Source organism: Podarcis liolepis (genome assembly GCF_965112155.1).
Source record: "Podarcis liolepis genome assembly, chromosome: 7".
In the NCBI taxonomy this organism is placed as follows: Eukaryota; Metazoa; Chordata; class Lepidosauria; order Squamata; family Lacertidae; genus Podarcis; species Podarcis liolepis.
In genome coordinates this window covers 36,626,626-36,644,969 of record NC_139561.1, presented here as the reverse complement: position 1 = coordinate 36,644,969, position 18,344 = coordinate 36,626,626, and the positions used below count along the sequence as shown (strand labels likewise).

The window sequence follows — 18,344 nt, the reverse complement described above, 5'->3', positions numbered from 1 at the left end:
GACCATTAAGCCTGTTTGAGAAAGCATGAATCACTTTGGCCAACCCTAGAGACTACCAGGGAACATATTTCGTAATGTTTCTCATTCTACAAACATTCTAAAGGGTCTGATGGCAAAATGGGGCAATATGCTTTGGGGCTTACATCTCTGCAGACCTGTGTGCCATATGCCCTGAGACCATGAATAAATGAATTCAGATGCCCAGCCCCACCTAAAATCAGAGGCTCATTTTTTATACACACACCTTCCACACACAAATCTAGATGTGCCCTCAAAATGTCTCTTAGCCTAAGAAAAAAATCAAGACACATGGTCACATGTGGAGAGACATCTGGCCATTGATTTACCGTACATCCCAGATGAATTTATGATGTAGCATGCTCCTTCCCAGCAATGTTCTTACCCTTGCAATTGCCTGTAATTGCCCCCTCCCTGTTTTTGTTTTAAAATAACAATACAATTAAAAGAGAGGGGGGAATGGCTGAGGAAATAGCTGATGATTTGCTGAAGGAGAGGAAAGATAGGAATTAATCAAGGATTAAGGCTATGGGTGCTGAAGAAATTAAGTTTGGTTTTCATTTTAACATGAACCAAAACACAGCTCTCCTTCAGAACAGAATGGAATATAAAACCTGGAATTTAGGCTGCTTTTCTCAACTGCCAAAATCTCAGGGTTAAAGGGTGGTATCTGGGTTGTCTTTGTTGGCACCTGGCAAGCCTGATTCTGACTGATGGGTGCCACTCAACATGCAATGGGTGATGAGGGCATATGTAGAATTTGCTGCTAACGAGAGCACAGTTGAAGTGAATTAGAATTGCATCCTTCAGCATTTGCTTTGATGGCAGAGAATCTGTTTCAAAACCACTTTCACCACACTTAGGCCAAATTCACACCATCCATTTAGAGCACTATGATACCACTTAAACTGTCATGGCTTCCCCCATAAAATTCTGGGAGCAGTGGTTTGTTAAGGTTTCTGATAGTTGTTAGAAGACCCCTATTCCCCACACAGGGCTACAAATTCCAGTTGTGTATCAGTTCCTGTGAAGGACTGATTGTGGAAACTGTAGCTCTGGGAGGGAAACAGGGTTTACAACAACAACAACAGTAGTAAATACTGTTTGGTTGGAGAACTGCATTGCAAAAGTCAGATAGCTGCAGATTTTGAAGGATAGCTGCGATTTGGTTCACATATTGTTTTAGAAAGTGCAAAGCTGATACTTTTGGCTTTAAAAGCAAACAGAATCATATTCCCCCACACACACACCTATAGCTGCCCAATTCAAGCATCTTCCTTCCATCTGTTATAAGACCATGCAGCTTATTCAGCTTGGCCAGAGCAAGGTTGGCGGAGGAGGGGTACCTCTTGTTCTTTGCCTTCCAGCTCCTTTTTCATCTTTCTTGTGAATTTAGAAAGCTTCATCCTTTTGAACTCTCTATTTTTTTTCAAAGGCTGCCACACAAGTTTAAGGTGTCTTGTTAGTTTTGTCTCTTCTCGAGAAAAGGTTCCCTCTATAAAAGTGTCTGGGCCGGTTTCCCTCCCTTTTGCTCTCAGAAGTAAGTTTGAGGTCCTGATCCTGTCCCTCCTCAGAAGAATCAGGATCAAAAGTGACATGTTGTTCCTCCTTGCTCCCCCTTCCACTTGAGTCCGGACAAGACATCACATTGCCACAACATATTGGTCTTTCCTCTTTCATTACCAACGCACCCTGGTGGCGGAATTCCACAGAGCTCCCCTTGGTATTGTCAAGAATTGAAGAAAAGGAATTCGGGAGAATGAAAGGAGACTCAGTGGCTCCTCATACTTTGCAGCTCACACAAAAGTGCAAGTTTTGGGGCCAAAGAGAAACCCAGATTTTGCTCTCAGAAAAGCATGCATGCATGCATTCATTTCTTTATAAAGTGTTCGAAATGGATTAGCTAAATCAATTCCTCCTCCCCTCCCCCCTGCACCTTTCCACGCTGGCTGTTTGCCACAGAACCCTTGCATGGTGCAAAGGATTCTGGGTAAGTTTAGCCACTGGGTTTAAGGCTCAGGCCCATACATGCCCGCTTACCTAGTAGTAGCAGCAACAGTGGTGGAAGAAGCAGCACTCTGGATCAGCCCTGCAAGGCTGGTAGTTGCCATTTTAATTTCCACAATGCTCCCCAAAACATCACTCCAGGGGATTTGTGGGAAATTTAAATGGTGGCCCCAAGACCGAACCCCCCTTTTTATTTATTTGAACATTTCTATCCCACCTTTTCACCATGGAAATCAAGGTGGTGTGTGCAGTTCTCTCCCCCCCTTTTTTTTATCTTGAAAACAACCCTTTGAGGTAGGGTACTTAAAGAGACAGTGATTGGCCCAAGCTTCATAGCTGAGTGGGGATTTGAACTCTGGTCTCCTAGGTCTTAGTCCAGCACTCTAACCACTATACCACAGAGAGGTTGGGGCTGGGGCCTTGACAGCTGCTATTGCCAATCCTCTAATCTACCTGAGGAGCCTCAGGAGTTTCTGGAACATAGCATGAAAGCTGCTTACATAGATCAGTATGTGGACATACTGTTTGGGTACTTCTGAACCCAAGTAAGGTTTCCTAAACGTGTTCCTGTCCCCTCACAGAGCTACAATTCCCAGAGTGGGTTAACAATCAATCCCTCTTCACAGGGAACTGTAGCTCTGTGAGGGCAATAGAGGCCTCCTAACAACTAGCAGCAGCCTCAGTTCCCAGGAATCTTTACCAAGTATGGATGTCATTTCCCTCAGCACTCGATCCATGAAAACAGAAACAAAACAACCATCCCAGAACACAGGCTAGTGTGCCATCTCATTTCTTGACACTCAGATTCTGATTTCGTTCCGTCACCTGAGCTGTTCTCTTGCAGCTTCGTTGCTGTTAATTGAGCCTTTGTGCCAGCATGTGCCCCAGTGCTGGCGCTGGGATGTCCTGATGCCACAGACGCCACATCTCCATGCAAATGATTATTGGAGGTATCCAGCATGACGCAAACTTTGGCTTTTTTTTCGACATCAGCAAAGGAGATAATTACTGTCATGTGTATGATTTGAAGGGGCTGTGTGTGTGTGTGCATGTAGGCCTCGTGGCTTTCTTGTCAAGTTAGAAGAATTCATTAGAATTTCCAGCTGCCAGTAAAAAGCCTTCCTACATTCTGGGAGGTCCCAGTAATGGGGAAACACACACAAAAGGAAAACAGTTGTGCCAAAAACACATCCAGGCTTGGAAGCCATTTTATTACTCACACAGAATTAACTCTGGCTAGAGATCCTGGGCCTATGTTGATCTGCGTTCCTTCTTGCAGAGAACGGAAATTCCCATGTAAAATGTTAGGGATAGGGTTGCCGGACCTCCAGGCTGACCTGAAGTCTCCACGTTTGCCTGGTCCCCTCCAGGTGGGTGAGAGTGCATTGTTTTGTTTTAAAACTAAATTAAGACTATGTGTGTAAGCTTCACCTCCACAGGATCTGTCTGTGAATTATTACATAGGCTCTCGGCAGGGGGAGGGGGGCTGCCTTCCTTTGCTCCCTCCTCTCCCAATTAACCTCCATCTCCAGGGCTCAGTGGTAGCAGGGAAAGCAGAAGAAGAATCAGCAGGGGTCGCTCTCAGGTTTCGGTCTTGAAATTTCAGGATCTGGGGTGCTCCTGAGTTGGCAGCCTTAACTGGATGGGCACTTCAAACTAGTTCCTGTTCTCGAAATATCCACTGCCATCCAGGCTCCTTTCAAATAAGAGTCAAGATGTTTTGCTGGCCTTTCCGTTCTTATGGAACGGAAGAAGACATAGGATTATGGGGACAGGAAGTATGTTGTGTGGTATGGGGATATAGAGCTGAAATCTTCCCATCACTTCATCACACCTGTACTGGTTTCATAATAGGCATTGCATCAGGTTTATTACAAAGCTTGCAAGTGAGCTGTTTGCACTAGATTTTCATCTAATGGCTGCTACTCGTTTGTGGGTGGCTGATGCTGCCATGCCTATCTGGGTGCCTAGCTGCTCCCCCACACTCAACTTTGGTAAAAAGCTGACTCCTAGAACATCCTTCCAGTTCAGGAACTGCGGAGGGCGAAACACTGAAAAATGTTTTCCTTAGGAAATGACTAGTGCAGCTGTGCTTGTATTGATTTTAAGCTTGGAAAGTGAGTTGTGTTGGAGAAGTGCTTTCTGGAATATAAGAGAGCTGAAATGTTGCAAGTTCAAACTTTTAAATATTATTTAAGCAGGCAAGCCACCGGACCTCATGGAAGCAGATACCTTATCTGGCTTACTCAGTGCCATAGTACAAAGCCTTAATCCTGCCTGACGTACGAGTGTACTTGCTCTGCTCTGCCAAACAGAATGCTGGGTTTGAACACTGGAGGGTGCAAAGAAGGCTCAATGAGGGGTGTGGCCTAGGGACAGGGGGCGTGACTGAAGAGGAAGTGTAGCCTGGGAAGAGTCCCTGGAGGGCTACATTTAGTCCCTGGCACTGAGGTTCCCTAACTCTGTTCTAAGTAAATATCACAGGGCTCCACAGAGCACAAATTTGACATCTGCTGCTCTTACATGCATACTAATATAGGTGCTTATAGTCAAGACTCTTCTGGTTTGAGATTATTCTCTTTGTGGTCATCTCATAGGCTACTGCTCAGAGGGTTGGACTAGATGACCCTTGGGGGTCCCTTCCAACTCTGATTCTATGGTTTTATGATCCCCCACCCTCAGGAAATCCTGTTGTTGTTGTTGTCACAATTTACTTGCCCTTTGCCCCAGGGTCCCAGAACAGGTTACAACTGTTAATGCACTTAAAAAAAAAAAGTTCAAAACAACTTACAATCATAGAAATAAGGTGGATCCTAAAAAGATATGTCTCAATTGTCGAAAGCCAGGGTAAGGAGCTGTGTCTTCAGTATTTGACAAAAGCTATACAACGAAGGTGACAGACGCACCTCTGTGGGGAGGGAGTCTCACTACTTAGGGGCTGCCACAGAGGAAACCCCTCTCGGGTGGAGCAACTACAGTGGTACCTCGCAAGACAAATGCCTCGCAAGACGAAAAACGCGCAAGACGAAAGAGTTTTCCGTTTTTTGAGTCGTTCCGCAAGACGAATTTCCCTATGGGCTTGCTTCGCAAGACAAAACGTCTTGCAAGTTCTTGCGAGTTTGTTTCCTTTTTCTTAAAGCCGCTAAGCCATTAATAGCCGCTAAGCCGTTAATAAGCGCTAAGCCGCTAATAGCCGTGCTTCGCAAGACGAAAAAACCGCAAGAGGCAGCACAGTACCAAGAGTGCCTTTTTGCTGATCTTAGCATCCAAGAAGGTTCGTAGTGCGGAAGGAGGCAGTATATCTGCTGTCCCCCTACAACAGTACAGTGGTACCTCGGGTTAAGTACTTAATTCGTTCCAGAGGTCCGTTCTTAACCTGAAACTGTTTTTAACCTGAAGCACCACTTTAGCTAATGGGGCCTCCTGCTGCTGCCGCGCCACCGGAGCCCGATTTCTGTTCTTATCCTGAAGCAAAGTTCTTAACCTGAAGCACTATTTCTGGGTTGGCTGAGTGTGTAACCTGAAGCGTATGTAACCTGAAGCGTATATAACCTGAGGTACCACTGTATTGTAAAGCAATTTATTTATTTTTTTAAAAAAACACAACAGACTTACAGTTCAAAAATCATTGACCCAGATCATTTCTGGAGGTCCCTCAACAGTGCTGAATTCTTCGGAGCCTCCTTCAGCCTTCTTAAGCACATGATCCCCCACACCTGATGACTTCAAAAGTAAAAAATTAGGGGAAAAATAAATTGGGATAGACTGGGAAGGGGAAAGAACACTGGTTGTCTGAATCCACCAGGTGCCCCAAGTATATAGAAGCAAGCAAAACCAGCTTGCCAGGTTTTTAAATCAATCTCTTGCCAATGTCTGAACTTTGAAGTCAACAGATGGGTCATAATGGAAACAAGCTCATTGCCTCCCCCACCCCCCACACCTGGGCAAAAATCCCTCCCTTCGAGATGAATTTTGCAGAAGACAGATAAACTGGAATTACCCAAGTGTTCTCTGGCCCACTTCAAAGGCTGTGTTTTTTCTGAGGACATAATCAGATTCTGATGCTCAGAGCCTGGGCCCTACCAACTGCTCATTTGATCACAACTCAAAACGGTTTTGCCGCAGAAAGATACCTAATCAATTACAGAACAGACATCTGCTCCAGCTGACGTTACTGATGACTTGGTAGAAAGAATGTGCACTACAAAGTACGGCTGCGGAGGGAGGGCGAGCAGGTGGCTGTGGGACGGAGAGGGAATTAGTGGGGCAAGAGTAATTGCAACTGGCCTCCGCATGGTCACTAAGAGGGAAAAGCAGGGGGCCTATTGGTCCCCAATTGCAGCTGGGCTCCATGCATCCTTACTCAGAAATCCCACTACTATTCACACAGAACATTTAAAGCACTATCACACCACTTTAAACACTCATGACTTTCCTCAAAGTATTCTAGTAGGTGTAGTTTGTTAAGCAGGCTGAGAATCGTTAGGAGACCCCTATTCCCCTCACAGAGTTACAGCTCCCAAAGTTCCTTGTGAAGAGGGATTGATGGTTAAGCCACTCTGGGAACTGTAGTTCATTGGAGGTGTTGGGAACTGTAGCACGGGGAGTGGTAAATGACCATTCCCAGGATTGAGGGAAACCGCATGCTTTCAATTCATCTGGCCTTAAGATTTTCTTTACCTGGCTGAAATCTGTCCTTGAATTCTGATCATGCCACTTTCTTCCCTGGATGGAACACAAACAGGGGTGTGTGCAGAAACCAGTCTAGCAAACAATGTAAATATTTTACATATATTGCTCTGTCCACTTCTATCACCGGCCCCCAGAAGGAAATGTGGCCCTCAGCCAGAAAAGAGTTTCCCACCTAAGGTATCCAGCAATTCTGGAACTATGTATGCCATTAATAGAACACACCCAAAAAAGTTCTGTTGGCTCAAACTCCTTCTTTTAATCAGGCAAGGCTAGTCTAATTCATCCCCATTTAAGTTAAAGGAGGTTTTTCTCCCCCCCCCCCCCCGCTTTTGTTTTTTCTCTCCCCCTCCCACCATCACAGATCATTCTGAGCCATCCAGTCCAGGCTCTTTTTGATGATTTCGTTGGCTGGTTTCCATTGAACATTCTTCATTGATCAATTCACTGGGCCCAGCTTTATCCTTGCCCAATCAGGACGAGAGCCTGCTGGATGGAGATGAAAATGTGCCTTGGAATCCTGTCTCTCTGCCTGTTCTGGCCAGGAGTTTTCTAGCATTCAACAACCACACATGCACACATACACACACACACAAACAAACAAAAGCTTACTGAAGCCCGGCCAAATTTTAGCTGAATCACTCTGCTAAGCAGAGCTGCCAAATCTGACTGCCCCCCCCAACTCCCAGTGAAAGGCTGCCAATCTTTTGTTGGGAATAGGCCTCTTGACATTTGCTCAAGAGCAGCAGTGGCTCAGTAGCAGCAAAAGTCTCCTTGCATTGGGCTTCCGAAAGCCAGGGGTCTACTTTAAGTAATCTGGCTACTTCTCCATACTCACAGTTCTTGTCGGGGCTTATGCTTGTTTTTTGTTATTTTATGCACAGAGAAAGCTATAATCTAGCCTTGGAACAACACACACACACAAAATTTGCATTTAGGGGGCTTCTTTGCAGCACCAAAATAGGCAGAAGTTAAAAGCACTGTCCGTGCGTGGAGTGAATGGCAAAGGCTTGTTTTTCATCTTGCCTTTATTGAGCAGATTCCCGCAGTTTACTTTTTTTCCGAGCATCTTCTGGCATCTTTGGATCAGCCGACAAAGAAATTCTTTTTGGACTCAGCATGCGGTCAAATGAAGATCCAGTTCAAAGTGACATGAAAATCAGAAATATTGGATAGATAACAGGTATTGTCTATTTCAAGGCCTCTGTTCTTCATTGTCAGTAGTCCCCATAACTGGAGAGACATGCTCACAAAGAAGTAAGAAATGTTCAAAGTGGGCAACAGATGCTTTATTAGAAGGCAAACCTTGCTCTTTTTTCTATTCATTTCATCCTAACACAGGCAGGTTTCCAAGTGGGAAAAAAGCAGCTTTGAAGTTCTCTTCTTCTTTCCTCTCTCTCTTTTATTTGATGGGCTTTAAAAAAAAAAAGAGGATCCTAATTTCAAATCGCCAGTGAGGCCTTCTTAATGCTCTTAAGCTACAAAATGTTATAATGCTGTAATAACAGGATCATTACCAGTCCTCCTTTATATTTAGCACCTTGTCTAATTACTTAATTGGAAAGAGTCTTCTGATGACTAGCTCTTGCCGAATGAGCTTCCCACAAAGAGATACCCCAAAGTCACCTTGATCTTGGCAGGTACGGTGTGAGAGTGAACCTTTGACTTTAGTAGCCTGGCAATTGTTAAGGAATATGTTCCATTGCCCTGGTGGAAATTTTCTTGCTCTCTCCCCTCCATATATATATATATACACCCAAGAATTGTGCTTTAGATATCACTCAACGTTGACTACTATATTGTTCCGGCTGCTAACTGACCAGCCCTTTGTCAGGCAGATTGCTAATAGTCCAAGACAGTTGGTCAATGCCTCATCAACAAGAGCCAACAGATAAGAAACCATCTCTTGATATTTAGGAATCTCTCTGTGTTTTGGAATAAGATACCCATCAGAGTTTGTGTTTTGGAATAAGGTAACCCAACTCTAGCTGAGGGAAGGGGGCAGAGAAACAGAAATTAGGCAGAAGGAAAGAGAGTAGAGTTTCTAGTTGGACTTACCTGGGCCTGGGAGGTGCAGTCATGGTGGCGGTCGGGGGGGGGCACTGTCCAAGTTGCTGTCAGGCAAGTCTGTCTCACAGGAGTTTCTGTTTGCCTTCATAACTTTCAACAAAGCAAGTATCACAAAGGCAGTGTAAGGCTGCATTTTATTTCATAGGAAGGAAACTTCAGCTGGTACTGCTGTCCATAGAACTTCTCACCACTCAGAGAAGTGAGGAGTGCTTTCTCAACTGAGTGAAGCAAATGGCCTGCTAAATGAGGGCAATGGCACATCTAGTCCAGCGTCCTGTTCTCACATTGGCCAATCAGATGCCTACAGGAAGCCTGCAAGCAGTACATGAGTGGAACAGCATTCTGCCCACCTGTGATCCCCACCCCCCAAAACCCTGGTATTCAGAGGCATATTTCCCCCGACAGCGGAAGTGGAACATAGCCACCATGGCTACTAGCCATTTTTTAAAATGAACTTTTTCAGATAAAAATACTACAGTTTAAGGGTGGGGGAATGAATGTAACCACATGCCTCCACTAGAAGCCAATAAACAAAAAGAGGGGCCAAAGAAATCAACTGGTGAAACATTAAAGAGAAGTGTTAATTTGGCTTTGGGAGAAAAGCCACAAGAGGGCCATCTCAGTCTCCCAAGAAAAGCTGTTCCAAGGTTAGGGGGCTACAGGAAAGAAAGGCCTGTTTCTTGTGGAGGGTAATCTAGGCTCCAGCAACATCTAGAGGACCACAAATGCCCCATAGCTGGAGTTCACTTCAGTCCATGCCCTTCACAAGATCTGGTAGTCTTTAAGGTGCCACAGGACCTTTCACCGATTGACTGAAACTGACTAATAGGGCTACTCCTCTGGAATTTTTCACCCAGTCAAGGTAAAAGAGCAAACATGTGTACAAGAGAACATGTGACCCAGACACTCCACGTGGCAGTTGTGGAAGGGTCATTGCTCAGTGGTAGATAATTCACGGTGCATTCAGAAGGTCCCAGGTTCAATCCTTGGAGATCTGCTGCCAGTCATTGGCTACATTCAAAGTGTACAGGCAAAACTCCCTGATACGGCTTTAAATGGGTAGGGCTTTTCCCAAAGAATTCTGGGAACTGTGTTTTGCAAAGGGTGCTGAGAGTTATTAGGAAGCCCCTATTCCTCTCCAAAAGGGACACGGGTGGCGCTGTGGGTTAAACCACAGAGCCTAGGACTTGCCAATCAGAAGGTTGGCAGTTCAAATCCCTGCGACGGGGTGAGCTCCCGTTGCTCAGTCCCAGCTCCTGCCAACCTAGCAGTTTGAAAGCACGTCACAGTGCAAGTAGATAAATAGGTACCGCTCCAGCGGGAAGGTAAACGGTGTTTCCGTGCGCTGCTCTGGTTCGCCAGAAGCAGCTTAGTCATGCTGGCCACATGACCTGGAAGCTGTACGCCGGCTCCCTCGGCCAATAAAGCGAGATGAGCGCCGCAACCCCAGAGTCGGCCACGACTGGACCTAATGGTCAGGGGTCCCTTTACCTTTACTATTCCTCTCCAAGAGATACAATTCTCAGAGTTCCCTGTGAACAGGGATTCACTGTTGACCACGCTGAGTATTGTAGCTCTGAGTTGAATAAGGGCCTTGTAACAGCTCTCAGCACCACTAACAAACTACAGCTTCCAGAATTCTTTGGAGGAAGCCAGAACTGTTTAAAGTGGAACAAAACTGCTTTAAATGTACGGTGTGAAAGTGGCCACTGTGGCCACTATTGAACTAAATGGACCAATGACCTGAAATGTTATAAGGCATCTTCCTATATTCCTCTAGTTCTCATATGAGCATTCGCCTGACTTGTCAGATACAGGAGCTTCTGCCTCAAAGGAGAAGGGAAAGATAATCCAGGCCATGTTTGTTCACATACAGGACTGCGCGTTGAGCTTAACATAAATGATGGCAGTTGCCTTATGTCTCCGGCTGAGAAAGGTTCCCCACCCCACATAGTCATTACATCTCAAAGCTGTTATCTGCTTATTCAGAAATAATTCTGATTCTGTGCAAACCTGCGTTATTACTGCCAGCAACCTCTCATTTGTTTACAGCAAGGGGTGGGGGAAATGGCGCTATTCAACAGGGTGCAACGGAAAACAGCTATTACTTATAATCCGCAGAACCTAGGCATTGTTATTTGCCGTTACTGACATTATGCTCAAATACTAAACTATCAATTTCAGAGGAATGCAAATCTCTCTTTATTATGGCAACAACAGCAATTTCCAATTGTCATCCCTTTTGTGCTCGTAAGTGAAGAATTAAAATGTCAGTGTTCATTGTTAGTTCTTCATATTTTATGGATTACGCTTTTTGTGCGTGTATGTGTGAAAATGTTTTGGAAGCCACGCCACAATAAGAGAACTTCAGAGAGGCGGAAAAAGGAAGTGAATTATTTAACACACGGAGGCGACGAACTTCATTATCCCAAATACAAGCATATTGAAAGACGCTTTGCTATGAAAAGAGAATTCAGTACAGTAACATGAAATTGGAAACACTGAATGCCTGCACAGAAACAAAGGGGACGATCTACAGAGAACTAATCTAAAAGGCACCGAGATGCCAGGTAGAGGAAATGAATAGATTAAAAAGATACCAAATAATTGTTTCCCTGGCATTGAAGTTGACCTGCTATAAAGTCATTCATGTAGCATAAATGTCCAAAATTATTTTATTTTTATCAGGGCTGCCAACCTGAATCAAGTTAGCCTGGAATCCTGACCCCACTTACCAGGGAGTAAGCTCAATCTAATTCATTGGGACTTACTTCTGAGTAGAAGTAGTTAGGATTGCAGCCTTAGAATACTATCTGAACCCAAGATCCACAGGGATGAGAGATCTTGAATTCAGAAGATCTTGGGCTTTCCCAGCTCACCCGATGTAACTTAAACTGGAGTCATTTATCCCAACGTTAAGTCCCCCTATTACTGCCGTAGAGCTACAATTCCCAGAGTTCCCTGGGAAGAGGGGTTGGCTGTTAAACTGCTCTGGGAATTGTGGGTCTGTGAAGGAAACAGGGAGTCTCCTAAGAACTCTTAGCACCCTTAACAAACTACAGTTCCCAGGATACTGGGAGGGAAGTTTCTGGGATACTGGGAACTACAGTTCCCAGGATACTGGGAGGGAAGTTTCCAGGCGAGGGAAACTATGTCTCTTAAAATGGTATCATAGTGCTTTCAATATATGGTGTGGATGTGCCCAGAGATTGCTATGTGGAGAAGTATCCTAAACTGTGCTCTCCTGCTGGAAGCCTGAGGTCATACAGCCTGGGGAAAGCTGTGTGTCATGTGATTCTGCCGAACACTAGAAAAGAAATACCACTTACCAGAGGTCTGGGGATTTCTTAAAAGATTTGCTGCTGAAAGAAATCCAAAGTGGTACTTCCCTTGGCCTCGCTCCCACACCTAAAAGCCACAGACACATCTGGAGCGGTTGTGTCATCGTCATCTCGCTTGGAATCCTGCAACTGAAAGGATTTTTTATTTTTTTTATACTGCAAGCTCTTCAGGGCAGGAATGTTACATGTTATGCTGTATATTTATGGTACTCTATAAATAATGGTTTTCCCTCCATTAATTATTTTTGTTCCCTAGTTCCTTTAAGTGAACACAGCCATTTACAAGTATATAAAACACAAGCCTTTTCTGCCCCCGAGGAACTTGTAATGTATAAGATTGCTAACACTCCATGATTTGTGGAATGTGCGTTACTTATTTCACAGGGAGGCAGTGCGATTTCATATCCACAAAGGAACGGAAGCGTTCGCTTAAGCAGTGCCTCCCATCTGTTCGAGGGAGAAAGATTTGGGGTTTCCAAGGTCAAAAATTCAATAAGGCTTTAGGGAACAGAGTTTGGGGTCGCCAATAGTCTTGCATTAGAAAGAAACTTGGGGTAAGAGAACAGGGCTATGTAACTTTACCCACTTTCATAGGGTCCCTACAGGCAAGCTGGGGATCTTTACTCAAGTACAAACACACACACACACACACACACACACACACACACACACACACCTACCTCCTTCAAGGCTGGTTTTGGCTCTGGCCTCCCAATAGTCTCCACAAAAACAAGCAGGGAAAGACTCCTGTTCCAGAGCTGAGAAAGGAAAATAAGAAGCATATCTTCAATTCTGAATGAGAGAATTCTTGAGAATGTTCCTCCTCCTTGTTTGGTACATAGGTAAAGATAAAGGGGCCCCTGACCGTTGGGTCCAGTCGTGGACGACTCTGGGGTTGTGGCAGTTCCCAGCAACCTTTAACATACTAAAGTTCCCAGGATACTCCACAACAGCTAAGGTTGTGCAAGAGGGCTTTAAGTAGGTGATGAAGAAGGTGTAGCCTTAGGAAGCTGCCTCAGACCTAGTCAGGCTGCCTGTTCATAAGAACTAAAATGAGTCTGCTAAGATCAAGCCCATGGCCCATCTACTCCAGCATCCTGTTCTCACAGTGGCCAACCAGATGCCTGTGGGAAGCCTGGAAACTGGACACCAACCAGATGCCTGTGGGAAGCCTGGAAACTGCAACACCATAGGTCAGTTGTAGAGCATCTGCAGAAGGCCTTGGGTTCAATCCCCAGCATCTCTAGGAAGGTCTGGGAGAGACCTCCCCCCTAGTCTGAAATCCCAGAGAGCAAGGATCATTCCTTGTGGACAGTATTGAGCTATGATGATTCAACTCAGTGTAAGGCAACTTCCTTTGTTCCTGCACTGAATCAACCCAATGCAAGGTATTAATGGCTGCAAAGGTTCCCAACCAAAAACAAACTGCAAAAAGTCTCCTGCATATTGGCAAGATTTAAAAACACATTGTCATGCCTTGTTCAAAATGGATTCCAGAACTGCCAACTGCAGGGCTGGGGGACCTACGGCCCTCCAGATGTTGTTAGATTATATCTCCCATCATTCCTGACCACTAGCCATCTCAGCTGGAACTGACGGGAAACAGGAGTCCTAAACATCTGGAGTGCCTCAGATTCCCCATCCCTGGTCCACTGGAAGAACATCTGAAGGAACACAACAAAGTTGTTTTTCTTATCTACCACTGAGAACAACCTTTTAACTATGGGCAGGTCCACACAACACATGACTTCCTCCAATGAGTCATGGGTACTATCGTTTGCTAAGGGCACTGGGAATTGTAGCTCTGTGAGAGGAAACTATACTTCTCAGGATTCTTTGGGGATATAGTGTGCTTTAATTGTGCATTTAATATGATTTGACAGATGCTGAAATCTGGCATATTAGGAAAGAGAGCCTTTTGCTCTTAACATAATCATCTGTCAGTATTTTAAAAGAAACCCCAAAAGATAGATGAAATATACTCAGAGTCGCAAAGTGATTTCATGCTCTTTATTCAGCTCATAGTGGTGAGGAGGAATGAATCAAAGTCCCCTCACAGTATCTGCTTTATATACATTATTTACACAATGGGCTGCACAAGATTGGCTAATTCCGGAATTCTACTGTAAGCCAATCAGGTTGTGGATTCACTTCTATCTGGAGCAGGATTGGGTGGTTCCTGCCAACCAATCATACTGCTGCATTGTTCTAGGACCAATCAGACTGCTGCATTCTGAATCCTATTGTTCTAGGACCAATCAAACTTCTGCATTTTGGATCCTATTGTTCTAGGACCAAACAGACTGCTGCAGTTTGGATCGTATTCAACTCAGTACATAACAATAGAAAAATACATTTTACATGCAAAAATCTGCTCGGAAGAATAGGAATGTATTCTTAAACGAAGCTGCCTTAAATGAAGCCAGTCCATGGGTCTATCTAGCTCCATTTTGTATACAGTCATATCTCGGGTTAAATATGCTTCAGGTTGAGTGTTTTCAGGTTGCGTTCCGCAGCAACCCGGAAGTAACGGAACACGTTACTTCCGGGTTTCGTCGCTCACGCATGCGCAGACGCTCAAAATGATGTCACACGCAGAAGCAGCGACCCACACACATGCAGACGTGGGTTGCGTTCTGCTCAGGATGCGAATGGGGCTCCAGAATGGATCCCGTTTGCATTCAGAGGTACCACTGTACACTGACTGGCAGCAGGGATTTAAGGCAGGGGACATTTCCAGCTCCACCTGGAGATGCCAGGGATTGAACCTGGGATTTCTGCATGCAAACCAACTGCACTAGAGTGAGCTAAGGTTAAAGGCTGAACTTTTATTCATACCAGAAAGAAGAAGAAAAGGCAGATAGAGGGAATCTGTATAAAAGTTGCATTCTTGAGACATTTTCAGCTGTTACATTTTGAAAATCCTCTTTTGTCATAGTGCCAAAAGTTCACAAAGGGAGATCTATGAGTAAAAATTTTCCATTTATTCTTGAAGTGTTGCTCTGCCTGACCAATAGTGTCAGAAGTGCGTAAAGGATGATCTGAACAGAGAGTTGCCTTGTTATGAACCAAATACACCATCCCTTGTAAGCAACTCCTTATTCAGACTCCTGTTCAGGAACTTGGATATGATCACAATACTGGAAAGGTCAGGAAGTACCTACTCAAAAGATGGAAAATGTTTCTATAATCAAATACTGGGTGAATAACCTCTGGCGTACTACTTCCTCTTAACTCGCTCAGCTTTTAACATCTGGACCTGGACTTAAGGGCACTTGCCACAATTAGGCTTGTAAATGCCGTGTCTTTTAAAACGTCCTGCTTTCATGGAAATAGTTTCTCCAATGGTGGATGCCTGTGCTTGGCTCAGTTAGGAATTGCCTCAGTCGAACTTTCTCACGAAGTTTGGGGAAAGGGATCTACTCTGTGTGCAGAAGGTCCCGGGTTCAATCTCCAGGTAAGGATGGGAACAGTGGAGGCTAGTCCATTTGGGTGAGTTGAGCACTGCTCCACCAACTTCACTCAACCCTCAGTCAGTCCCCAACTTCCTTCCTTATGCAACCAGCCCAGAGGGAGGCACAATCTGTCCACTTCCTTTACTTAAATCTTAGTGCTGCCTCTTGTAGAATTCAGACAGGAGGAGGAGGATGGGGACAAAACTAGAATTTGTTGGCTCTGCCTGTGATTGACTCTTTGGCGCCATCTACTGTTGGCCTCCTGCCCTGCCAGTCCCAAGCCGCTACTGGCTGAGAATCTTCCCAGTCCAAAACCCTGGAGAATCACTTCTGTGGATACACGATGTTGCCAGTCTTCATGTCACATTTGCAGACATCTTTGTAACGCAGAGTTGATCTGCCAATTGGCCTGGTGCCAGAATCCCCATAGAGCATGCCCCTCAGGCTCCTGCCATTTTTCCTTCTCTGGACATGACCAAGCCAGTGTAGACGTCACTGAGACAGGAGTGCAAACATGCTGGGAATGTGGGCTTTGGAGAGCACATCTTTGTTTGGAATTCTGTCCTGTCGTGTGATACCCAAAATCCTTCTGATGCAGCGCATGTGGAAGGTGTTGAGGCATAAAACCTGACAGTTGTAAGTTGAAAGAAGATGAGGAGAAATAGATGTCACTGCCCAGTTGCTCATTGGGTTTCCGCCAGGCAATCAAGCAGAGGGTACCAATGTTGTGGGGAAATGTCAGAAGCTGGTGGTGATGGCAGTGAGGAGGTAGACTCCTGCCACATCTTCACCATACAGTGAGTGGTGAACACCACCTCAGCCCTTTCATCACTGTGGTCTAGCTGGAGATGCCCTTATATTCTTTCAAATAGCAGAGGGGAAGCATTTCTTCACAGCTAACATCCCTGAACAGAATACCATTTCAGCATTAGTTCTTACGTGTCTATTCTCAGCCCTGTTTAAAAAAAGAAAAACCAGCTTCAACCTAATGATTTTATTTTTAATGAAGGCACAAAGGAAGGAGATTGGTGTAAACACACTTGTGTCCCGAAGTTTGTTTGGAGAGGAGATTGACTTTCAAATTAGCTGGCTTTTCAAACATTTCAAAAAACATAGTCAAAATGCAAATGGGGCATAAATGGCCCTTTAGTAAATGCTCATTCAACATTTATTCTTTCTCAAATCATCTTTTTAAAGCGCTTTCATGGTAATGTTGAGACGATGTGACATTAGAAAAATTGCTTTGACATGCTAAGGGGTTCCCAAGATTAACAGAAAGAGAAGGAACAAGATAACGCTTTCAAAAGACCTATTTCAGAGGAATTATTACTTCCTTTGAAAGTCTTCCAAGGTTGCAGTGCATTTAAGCTTGTTGGCATACATGTAAATGAAGGACTACAAAAGTATTCTTCTACATTCAACTTGAATTAAACCTTGAGGCTAATGTTCAGGAATGACAATAAAGGCTGGATCTTTGGCTGGAGAAAATAAAAACCTAAAAAGGACCCTTTTTACTTTCAGATATCAATGAGAGAGAATTGGTTTTTCTTCTTTCTTTCTTTTTTAAAGTATAACTATATAAAAATAATCATTTTAATTCCCATTATGATATTGCTCAGGCCATTGGCCTTGATCTGATTGAATAAGAGAACTTCTGAGGATTTTTTTTATATATAAAAAAATACATTAAAGCATTAACATATGAGGAACCAGCTGCAAGAAAATAGCTGCTCCAGCATTCTGAACAGGTGGCTTCACCATCAGTTTTTGTCTACAAACATTTGGTTTAATAATAGGGGGGTGGGGGGGGGATATTACAGGAAACGTATTGGCCTAGTTCACACATAATGATAAACCATGGTTTATGAAACCATGACATTGGATATTATTTATTTATTTCATATATATATATATATATATATATATATATATATATATATATACACACACACACACACACACACACACACACACACACACACACTATACATATATATATATATAAACACACACCCTGAAAGCAGTTTACAAAAAGAATAAAACAATAAAATTATCAGTTAGAATAGTTTAAAATAGTTGAAAACATTCAAATAATAATTAAAATCAGTAACGGACTAAAAACAGATTAAAACACATGTAAACATTGTACATACCTGGGCAGGTTTGCCTTGGGCCTGATTCAGCAGGTTCTTATGTTCTCAGGACTAAACAAAAATGTTTCTTAGCAGGTGCCGAAAAGAGTATAGTGAAAGTGCCTGCCTAATGTCAATAGGCAGGAAGTTCCAAAGTGTAGGTGCTGCCACATCAAAATATTGATTTATTACAAATGCAGAACGAGTATTATGTGGCACCTGTAACCGTGCCAGCTCTGCAAATCAATTTGGCTGCAGTGTTGTACACATCAGAGAGCAGGTGGGGATATCTTCACCCAACATACAATACCTCTTCGGTTTCCCTGCCCATGCAACAGACACAACCCATAACCAGAATGCATGTACACGAAGTTGTTATCTCCGCATGCATGTTCATCTCCTCAAGTGCAATGGTTGTCTCAAATATCCACACCTAGCTTAAGTACAAGGGATGCGGGTGGTGCTGTGGTCTAAACCACTGAGCCTCTTGGGCTTGCCGACCAGAAGGTTGGTGGTTCGAATCCCCGTGACGGGATGAGCTCTTGATGCTCAATCCCAGCTCCTGCCAACCTAGCAGTTTGAAAGCACGCCCCAAAAATAGATAAATAGGTACCGCTCCGGTGGGAAGGTAA

At 44.2% G+C, this 18,344-nt stretch overlaps 1 long non-coding RNA gene across 1 annotated transcript in view; it reads right to left on the bottom strand.

Moving 5' to 3' along the window:
• LOC310711669 overlaps window positions 1-18,344 on the bottom strand; it is a 98,502-nt gene that overhangs the window by 22,554 nt on the left and 57,604 nt on the right. Inside the window, exons 3-5 of the long non-coding RNA XR_014528559.1 lie at window positions 12,110-12,248; window positions 8,773-8,874; window positions 5,641-5,748 (exon numbers count right to left, since the gene is read on the bottom strand). This is a non-coding gene — a long non-coding RNA (uncharacterized lncRNA). The remainder of the gene's footprint in view (window positions 1-5,640; window positions 5,749-8,772; window positions 8,875-12,109; window positions 12,249-18,344) is intronic.